Below are 11,162 nucleotides of genomic sequence, written 5' to 3' on the forward strand. Positions count from 1 at the left end.
GACTGCTCTTGATTACGATATTTCTTTATATGTGAATATAAGTTATTGGCAGGGTCTGTGTGCACTTGCAGAGAGCAGTCAGAGGAAGGCCTATAGGCTTGGTGATTTTATCTTCTCTTTGAAGACAGCGAGATGTTCATATTAAGCAGTTACCTTTTGGGAGAAGCAGCAAGGTAGCTGCTAAATTAGTTCTAGGTGTTTTTTTTTTTTTTTTTTTTTTGAAATCTAATGTAATTTCTTCGTAATGCAATAGATAAGATGGCTCAGACTTGCTGTGAAAGAAGTACTAAATAATGCTCGCAGTTTGTAATATTTCTTTGAACTTTTGCTTTTACACTGAAAAAATGGCCTTCTTCCCATAGGATGCTTTTAAATGACAGATCTAGAGATGTTCTCTCTAACTTGCTTGCTAACCTGGACGCAATGCAAGCAGAGGTGCTCTGCGCTTCGGGATCCCTGGCAGCAGCAGCCTGGTCAGTACCAAGTCCTGCAAGAGGGACTGCTTCTGGAAATCTGGTTTTCACAGGTGCCTCAGGAGGAGCAAGACCATGCGTCTCAGCCTGGTACAGGGGATTTTCAGCACAAGACTGCCCTTCCTCTCCTCCCTAACAAGAATTTGATTGGTTTCATTTCCTATCAAGGAAAAGTACAGCAGAAAAATAGAAGCAGATGTTTCCAGACAATGTCGTGGGCTCCTGGAGCTTCAAAGAGCTTTTTGATTGCATAGGCTTTAAAAAAACATATAAAAGAGAGCCTTTTGCTGTCATTGGGGTAAAACCCTCTTTGAAATTTGTATGAGCAGAGGTTGTTGGATGGAACCAACATGGGGAAAGCCTTATTACTAATAAACCACACTTAAAATCTTTTTCACTGTTCTTTTTTTAATATGCTGGCTTGGAGGCACATTGAATGCATGTCTGTATTAGTTATTACAGGCAATGCAAGGAGGGCTCACACCTGGCGAAGGGGCTGCTCCCCCTCTGATGGTCCACGAGGTGGGTAGTTTTGGCAAGAGCCCTGCTACGCTCTGCTGCCCTTTTGAGAGGTTTCTGTTGGGAACTGCCACTCTCACCCTCATCTAAATAACTACAGTAAAGCAAAGCAGAAAACTTGTGGCTCCGCTGGATACTGCTTCTTGATGCTTCTATTTACACTGTCAGACCAACAGGAAATTGCAGTGGTTGGGGGGAAGCCCACATTTCAGACTTTGGGTACTGCTTTCATCATGAATGCAATTTCTGGTCTGAGTGCATTTTTTTTTTTCCTTTCCTTTTTCTGACCTTTCCCACTAGAGTTTTGCTGACTGAGAGCCAACCTGCAGTCACCTCTGCAAGAGCTGAAGGAGTGCTGTTGCTACTGGAAGGCCATGAAAATACATGCTTTTCTGGATGCTGAAGAGTTCTAGGAAATCTCTCAGGTTTGTGTGTTTAGAAAATCCCTCTTCTGGCAGTTTTGAGAACTTTTCTTCTATCCGTATGTGGGTGTGAAACAGCTTTGAAGCAGCTAGAGAGCAGATGTATGACTGCCAAGTAAAAGCCCCTTCACCATGTACCAGCAGAGATCCACAAGAGTCTGGAAGTCTTTTCGTCAGCTTCAGGTTGTTTCTGTATCCCTTTGCACAAATTGTGTTTGGAGCTCCATGCATCCTGCGCATTGCATGATCCTTTCCAGAACTTGCTTTTTAAATGCTTGGTTTTCTCTTCCTGTGCCTGATAAGAAGGAAACATTTCTGCTTTAACTGCCTTAAGTTTGCACTTTGTGCAAAGTTCTCAGAAATTGTATTTTTCCAGCATTACTTTATGAATAGATTTTATTCCTTAATAATAGAAGTCCTATCAAAACTTGACCATCTGTTTCTTCCAGTTTGTTTTAAAGACTTCAGAGGACTTTCACAGAAGGCTTTATGCCTTCTTAAAAGCATCCTGGGAAGGATGCTGCTGAAAGCTCTGGCTCTCCCAAGTGCTTTCTGCCCTGTGAAGGAAGGGGCTGTGTTTGCCCAAGGGATACACCAAATGGCTTGTGTGCTGTGGAGCTGACATGTGCTAGGGGCACACCTGGCCCTTCTCTACACAATATTTTAGGTATTTTATATGTATGTTTGTATGTGACCTGGCAGGTCAGACAGGCTGGTGGTTACATTGGGATAGCTTCAGCCTGTCCCTAGCCCAGGGAGCTTCATGCACATGTTGGGTTCAGGGAGTTAGTCTTGTGTCTCCTGATGCTATAGCCAAGAAAATGCACAAAGATTTGCTCTGCAGCAAGATTAGGGCCTCAAAAAACTGCCTCAAAGTCACACTATTCTGAAGCCAGATAACTAATGGCAGATATTTTATAAATGCTCTCATATGCCTCCAGGGACCTTCCTGGCCTTTCACAGAGCCATGACATGGAGCTTTTCCCACAGTACTGTGGAGACAAGACCACAAGCCTTCTACAGCAGATTGCTAGCAAAAATGATGGGAGGCTTTTCACTCTCAGTGTAATTTCTCACAAGTGAAGCTTTTAAATTCTGTTTTATTTTTTGGCTTGTTTCCTCCTATGGTGTACACACATCTTGCAGGCAATGAGAAATTTGGATGTCACTTCTCATTTCCTCCAAGCCTTCCAAATTCAAGACCTTTTTCCCTCAATATGGAGAAACAGAACAGTGTTTGGGACCAGCTGTGAAGCTCTCAGCCAAAAGCTGAGTAAGAAGTGTCGTGGGATGAATGTGGGATACCATGTGCTGTGTCTTACCCCACCACCAGCATATGCACCATCAGCAGCTTTTTAATACTCACGGTAAAAAAACCCTTTCATTAGCTGCCCTCTCCCACTTTGTTTCACTCTTGGAGAAGAGCCTGTGGTTGGAAAACTCTTCCCTTTCCTTCTGCAAGGGAAAGGGAGCAACATATGTGACTTCCAGAAGAGGAAAGACTGTTGGAACAGGCCTGAACCTTCTGCTGTGGTTACATCCACACCTTCAGATCTGTAGGCCAGCAGTTATGTCCCATAACCATGCTTTGCCCCCATTATCTCCTCTGTAGACCTCCTGGGCCAGGACCAGTCCACTAGTTCCACAGCTGTGCTCTTACTGCAGCCTGCATCTGCTTCTGGGTTGTCTGTGTGAACTAGGCCACTGTTTCTCAGCCAAATGGTTTTACATTTAGGGGGTTATAGAAGGTTAAATGACCTTGGGTAGTTTGTGTACTTTGCCCTTGCCTCCAAGGACTTTTCTTCCAGTCCTGCTTTTGTTCTTCCAGCTATGATTTTGCAGGTCCACAAAGGTTCTTAGAAAGGAGGGGCTGCTCATGTCTGACAGTACCTCTGACGCAGCCCTGCTGACCAGTGTGTCTGGTTACCATTGCAGCCTTAGGGTGGTCAGAGGCTCCTTTCCTAAGGCTTTGGGTGGCAGGATATATGAATTGCCTTAAAATAAGAAGCCAGCAGCCTTCATAATGCACAACTTTATAGATCAGCACCAGCTGCTTCAGAGGAAATGTGTGAAACCTGTGACAAGTGTCTATGGGATAAGCTGCCTTACAGTGGGAATTGTAATTCCTTTGGACTCCAGTTAGAGGTTCTCCAGTAGCCTCAAAGGTAGTGCCAAAGGGATGAAGTTTTGGTCCCTTTCTCTGTGCAGAGTGCCCTCACCAGCTATCAGCAGAGTGCAGGAACTGGTCCAATGACTGCCTTGGTTCTGTATCAATTCATTTATGTACTAAGCTGAAAGGGTAGTGGTTGTGTTCGTCCAGAAGGCTCCATGTCCATGCCAAAGGGCTCAAACTCTTACCAACTTATCTTGCCTGCTATCAGCAGCCTTAGAGGGAGGAAAAAGTTCTTCCTAATAGCTCTCTGCCACAATCTCAAAAACATGAGGGGTGCAGAAGGAGATATGTTTATAGTGACTAAGTGCTAGTACAGGATGTACACACGGTGATTAAAGAAAAAGTCTTATCTTTACCTTGCTTAATAATCTGGAAAAACCTGGCACACTCTCAGAGACTGCAGAGTTTAGTATCTGACTGCTGATGCTAATTTAATTACATGCCAGCAGGTGGTGCCCAAGCAGAAAAAGGAAGCTGTTTAATACTGAATTCTCACCTAATGTGCAGTTGCATCTCAAACCACAGATGAGTCATGCTCCAGCCATTCAGCCTCAGACAACACTTAACCCCCAACTATTCCATATTTGTATTCTCTCTCTTTTTTTTTTTTTCCACTCCACCATTTCTTCGAACAAACCCCAAAACCTCATGACTTGCGAGAAGGCTGGGAAGGCTACAAAGTAGAAACAAAAGACACCTTGTCGTCTTCCCACATCTTTCCGGCTAGCCATGTGCCATCCAAGACATCCTTGGCTGCTTGCCTGCTGTAGATGATGAGGGTGGCAGAGGAGCACTCATGGGCCATATGTCAGGGTGGAGAACAGCAGAGAGGGATTCTAACTTCTTGCAGAAGTCATGTGTGAATTACTGGAGCAGAGCTGGTGGAATAGAAACCTGGAGAAGTCATAGCTCAGTAAACAGCCCCATGATGATTCATATCAGCTGTACATCCGACTTTCTCACAGCAGCTTTTCAGCCAGATTTTTCTCTGCTGTGCTGCTGCAGTTGGTGGAGTTGCAAGTTATTGATGTAATAACTTAGTGATATTAAGCTTAGTGATATTGGAGGCGCTTGGAAGAAGTACGTTTCCATATATAAATATCCCAATACTCCTAACACAGAAAGTAACTTCAGGAGCTCGTGAGTGTTACAAAGAGTCTGTCTCAAGGTATGTGGCTCCTACAGCATCTTCTAATATGTCAGTACTAAGGAAGAGAGTTTCATGCAGATCTGATGCAAAGGGATCACTTGGTCCTACCTCACTTGAAACAAGGCTTAGGTTTTTTCAGAAAAATCATGGCTATCAATACACTGCCATTCAGTCTGTTATGCAGAAACAGGGACAGTACAGCCCAAATGAGTGTCTTATGGTTTGTAGGCTGCATTTTTTCTCAGATGCACTTGTTGCTTAGAGGTTTATACCAAAATTGTGGAAAATAATGAGTTTGGGCCTTGTTGAATGTTTCATACAGGAGAGAAGTGGTGTCTCCTAGCTTTCTTTTTAAAGTACATGGAGAGGGATTTTGTGCCATTCACTTTTTTTCCTGCAAAGAAATATGAACCTTCTGGAAAGACTCAGCTGGTTCCCACTAACAGCATGTTCTAAATAGATGCAAAAATATCAGGTTTACCTACTCTGTTGCTTTGGCAAGTTGCTGATCTGAGTGATTTTTGCAGGTGCTAAATCACATAACACAGTCATTGCCTCTGCAGAGCTTGCAAGCTATTTAAAGTATTCTACAAGCCCCTGGAATTCCTCAACTTGAAGTAAAAAATGAAAGAAGTTTCCCTCTGGGTTAGAATAGGAGATCTGTAATGGGAGCTTTTATGATCTTGTTTTTCTTCACTTGAAAATACACAGCGAATCACTGCCTTTTCGCTGTTGTAGCATCGGCCTCTGTGGTGCTGAAGACCATTGCGCTCAGCTTTGTGTGAGTGAGCAGCGAGCCCTGCTTGAGGAAGTGGAAATCAGTTTGATTTTCAGGCAGTACCAAGCACGTCCCACCTACAAATCAAACTTGTTAAAATGTAAGCCCGGCGCTCAGCAGAAAGCAGTCACAGTCATGTTACTCATGAAAATGAAGGCCAAGGTAACTAGCTAATGCCTATGAGCAACTTTTTCCTCTGATCAATGAGGGTAAAGGGCCTCTGCCACCAGGGAACAATCTGCAATACAGGAGATTTTCTGGCTGTTTGAAAGCAGGGAGCTTCTTCGATCCCTGGTCTTGTTGAAATTCCCGACACGAGCCGACAAGCCTGATTAGAATCGGTATATACTGTTCCTCCAGGAGCAGAGAGGACTGGGAAGACTGTCGGGGAAGAAATTGCTTCCACTGGTAATTTATGCAGTTATTCTCCATTTTTTTCCCCCTATGGAGAACATAAAACACTTCTGCTAGGGAAGAGATGAGCCACTTCAACCAGCTTCAGAGACCACTGAACACAGATCGCTCGGAGGCCTCACAGCAGGTTGGGAGCTCTGCTAGCAGTGGCACTACCTGCATATTAGCCACGCACGTCTCCTTGGAGCGAGGATCCCAGTCATTTCATCCCCTTGCGAGCTGAACAAAATAAAAGCCGGAAGGTCCCAAAGTCCAAATTCATATCTTCGGGAGCAGGTGAAAAGACAAGGGTATTAAATGACAACCTTTGTTTGTTTGTTTGTTTGTTTTTCACTCTGGTAAGCTGATTTTTCTGATCTTGCTGAAAACATACAGTGCTCTCATGGACCAAGCCTGATTTCTGTCAGTGCTGCAGATGGTTATGGTGCTTCTCCTGCTATATTAATGTTGATGGTCGTATATCACTGAAAGGCTTGCAGAAGAGAGCCCACATCTCTCGTTAACATGCTGTGTGCTTGTGTCAGGGAGCCAGGACAGGAGCAGTAGAGAAAGCACATGAAGGGGTCTTAGGTGGTGGGTTTTGCTGCTTACTGATGCATATATGCATACAGATAATGAGAGTATATTTTTAAAAACACCTTGAAAATATGTGATTTTTGGAGCCATGTCTCTTCTGAGCCAGTTCTACTTCACCCTGCCACAGGGATGTATGACCCCCTCAGCAGGTAAGGCAGGCCTTTCCCAGCCACCCCATGAGAGAGGGCCCCGGGGCCTCTGTGAAGCATCAGCTTTTCAAGGCAGAGCTTGTGTTTTGGAGTCTTGTTTGAAGAGGTTAAGCAAATTTCAGCGGGAAGGGGAGCTTTCCACACCTACCCCAGAGCAGAGACAAGCTTAGGAAGCCCTGCAAGTCCTGGTATCCACAGCCTCCCGTTATGGCACAGAGCCTTTTATGAGCTACTCAGATCCTGCTGTAGTGATGAAGAGCTATATCTAATCCCCTTCCGCTGGAGATGGTAGCTGCAGCTCCTTTGGGCTTAATGCAGAGATTACTGATTATGAGCACAGTGTTGACGAATAAACTGAGACTCCTGAAGCCTGCGGGAGAGGAGCCAATGACACTCCCCGCAATTGTAACATGCTTGTAATGCTCTCAGCAGCTCTGTGTGGCCACTGAGAAATATGGATCCAAATTCCCTGGACCTAGTGTGCCCATTCTAACCCCACGCTGCTGTTATTTGGTCTCAGTCCCTCCCACAGCTGAAACTCCAGCCACCCCCTCCACAGCCTCTACAGTGCTTTAGGAAAAGCCAAGCAGGACAAGCAGCCTCCAGCAGATGCATCACAAGTGCTGTGGTGGGCTCCTGCCTTGATGGTACATGCAGCCTGTTCTCCATTGCCAGCCCCCAATTCCTTTCAGCCTCCTGTCTCCATCCCAGAGCTGCCTACCCAGTGTGGAGTCAGGGCCCAGCCTGCATGCTGGGATACTCAAGCTTCCTCCATGCCATGGACCTCACTGAAATCCTGTGTGTTCAAAGCACTTGGATACTAGCCAAGCACAAACACAGGCAGCGGCTAAGCAGCTTAAACCCAATATTGCAGAAAGCACTGATGGGCATAGCGGTTAGGTGGCCTTGGGAAACCCCAAATTGCCCTAAGTCACAAGAATATAAAGTATATCTCTGGCAGAGCAGGGAGCCTTCATTTCACACCCACTCCTTTACAACCCGTGTGCAGCATCACCTTCCCAGATAGCTGCACCAGTCCTTGCCTTTCCCTGTCCCATGCAACACACTTGGCTATTAAATCAGGGCTTATTTAACACTATCTGCCAAAGTCTGATACTCGGCTCTCGTATCCTCCTGCCTCTGCTTCCATGTTCCTGCCTGTGGCAGGCTCTGCAGCACATCATATGGCTGTACTCTGGCTGTGTGCAGTAGGGATGAGATGTCTGCCAGGTGCTCATCTTCAGATCACCTCTCAGACACAGTTGCTTGCAGTGGTGACATACAGACGGTACCTCCAAGGAGATAATTTAATCGTGCTTTAGAAGGTACCCTTTCCAGTTAATGTTATTTCTCATAGAAATAGAGGCCAAATGTTATTGCAGAAGTCAAGACAATAGTGCAGTGTGTTTGGCTTATCTGGGAGATAACATTTTATTGACATGCCAAGAGAGAAAACTAATGAGGCACAGAAGAGAGGAAGCCAAGTTAGTAACTCCTGAGTCCCATCTCTCCAACCACTGATCTCGTTCACTTGCAGAATAGAGCATATAAAGAACTAATGAGTAGATACACAGGAACCAAGCAGTGCCAACAATATCCCTAGACATTTAGTCTATTCTTAATTCTTAATTCTAAATTGCCTTTGTGCAGTCAGCTTACACAGCAACTCAGTCACTTGTTTTATTTTTAGATAAAATTTAAGCTCTTCTGGACAACGGAAGTCTGGATCTTGAGGGTCCTTTGATCCCCAAAAGCAAGTTCTTGCTATCAGCCTAGCTCCTTTCCTTCTCGACCTTTCTTTGGCCCTGCTGAATATGTGGAAATGTTAAGGACAGCGCAAATGCCCAAGGCATTCACAGGAAGCCATGTCAGTCACTGATACAGGTGGAAAAACACATCTGAGGAAGCCTTCCTCCTTTTGAGAGAAGACATGTAACACAGGCCTTGAAATGCTCCAGGGAGGTGCTACTCCCTTCATCCTCTTCCAGCACAGCTCTGGGGGTAGCCCTGGGCACAAGAGAGCTACAGCAGGAACTGAGGATTAATGGTGATGACAGAAATACCAGGGAATGGGAGGCATTAGCCAAAAAGCAGCATGTCTTTGGTAGATAAGAGGGGGACATCTGTTGCTGTAGGAGACTCCACTCTCACCAGGAGCAGGAGGGAAGAAAGCATTATGTGGGCACAGAATTATAATCTTTTTTGTAATGCATGGCTAACAGAGAACAGGCTTAAGGTTTAAACATAAGATGGCAAATCATCACTGAAGAACCTACTATGACACACTAATAAACTTCTGAGTGTGCATTTGTCTCCTTAAAACTTCTTGCTTGGCTTTTTCTTGGTAATATTTCTAAGAAGAGAAGAAGAAGAACAGACTGGTCACTCACTCATGGCTTCCTTTTTTTTCTAATTTTCTGGTTAAGAAGGACATTATTTTTATTTATTACTATTGGCTAAATGTTCTACTTCATTACTAGCTGCTATTTCTCACAAAGAAATAAAGCTGAACACTAGCCATAATTTAACAAACTACTGCTGTAGACTGCAGTGCTGAGGGCGATTAAACTATGCAGATTGGTCAATCTATTCACCATCCTATCTGGCACAAGGCTAGCAGTTATGTTAGGTGGCGAATCTCTCCTGAACGTCCACAGCCAGGAATGAGTGCAATCCATGCTTCCCATAACTGCTTGGTGGAGATGTTTAGCTTCAACTTTAAAGTGATGTGATGGCCTTTGTAAAAAAGAGAGCTGTGTATCTTTTAAAGGCACATTTTACCTTGTCAGTGACTATAGCGTTAACTTTGGCAGCTTCCCAAGTCCTCTCGCCTTTCCAATTTAAATAAAACCAGAACAAATCTGATACTGCAATGAAAGGCTGTTGTCGCTGGATCGCACTCTCCTGTCAAGGGTCAGGTAGCTGTGCCACTCAGGCCACAGCTCTCCTCCATCCCAAGCCCTTGGGTCCTGTTTTTGGAAGAATCCAAGCAAATTTTCACTGAATCCATTGCACCTGGACTGACTTTTTGTAAGGAATATATTTTTGTTTTAATATAACACATTTTCAGGGACTCCTGGCCCCCAGGGGTTCTTGTTAAGGCCAAGAATTTATTGGGAAGTTAAAAAAAAAAAAAAAAGAGCTATATATATACCTGTAAGAAGAACATCCAGCAAAGGTGAACGGAGATTTTCAGTAAAGATATAAACTTTCATGCTTCAGTCAAATACTAAGAAACAATAAACCACTTCCAGTTTTAGCTGTTTACTCCCTACTATGCCTGCTGATAGGAGGTAAAAGGTATCATGACTGATGGTTACTGCTCCTTAAAAAAGAAACAGCAATGTCTAAAAGAAATTCAGATAATGACAAAAACATTTTCAGAAAAAAATGTCCCTGTTGCTTTCAATAATAGAAGCTTTGCCTTAGAGGAAGCAAAAATCACAGAATCACGGAACTGTTGGGGCTGGCAGGGATCTCTGGAGACCATCTAATCCAACACTCTGCTCCCAATTCTTTGTCATCTGCAAAATGTCTATTTCGCTCTCTTCCCTTTAGGGCCCCAGCATCCCAGGCGTTATCAGTTTTCATCAGGCTGGGGAATTCTTGATCCAGCTGCGAATAGAAGTGGTTCTCAGCGTACCAGGTGCCACAGCCCTTGTTCCTCCACAGACTTGTTCCTATTCCAGCATTGCTGTGGGTCCTCAGAGCTCTGACTTATCTATCTGATAGAAAATGAATAGAAAGTAAAGAAAAAGTGTGAAGCCTATGTAAACAGAGAGGGGATTTGAAGAGTGTCTCTAAATTAAGTTCTTGGTGAATAAAGCCAAACATCTTTACAAAATGAAAAGATCATCTATGGAGGTGGAAGTGAATCCAACTTCTAAAATGAATCCAGAGAGGTAAAGATTGATAGACAAAACATTAGCCAAGGAAAAGCCACAGGTTTCCAGGATGGGTGATTGCTTTCTTCACACTGCAAGCATTAACTGTGGTTAGTGACAGGACAAGCTGGGTTAAGTGTACAAGAACTAATGTGAACCATGATCACTAGGCTAAGATCCAGGAGGACCGAAAGACCTGGAAGTGAATTAATAGCAACTAAAGGTTTTTTTAGTCTTCTGGGCCACCTATTGCTTTGCTGAGACTTAAAAAACCCAAGACAACTTATGATTATGCTTAAAGATGCAGCCACAGAAGATGAACCATTTGGCAGAGCACTCAGTCAAGCAGCCTCTTGGACCATGATTCTCAAGACCTTCTGCTGTTTGGCAATGCTTCTGCTTTCAGTGCAACCAACATGGCTGAAGGGCACTGGATTAGCGAGGGATGATCAACTTGCATGTCACTAGTGACACAAGGAAAATGGATGGATTTCTGTCTTTTTATCCTGACAGAAAGGATCTCTGGAACTTGCAGCTAACGGTATGATTATTTTATGAAGCCCAGAATCAGGCAAAATAGCTGATTTTTCACTCCTCTGACCTTATTTGGATCCCTTTGCCACC

The sequence above is a fragment of the Rhea pennata genome, chromosome 12, assembly GCF_028389875.1.
Source record: "Rhea pennata isolate bPtePen1 chromosome 12, bPtePen1.pri, whole genome shotgun sequence".
Lineage (NCBI taxonomy): Eukaryota > Metazoa > Chordata > Aves > Rheiformes > Rheidae > Rhea > Rhea pennata.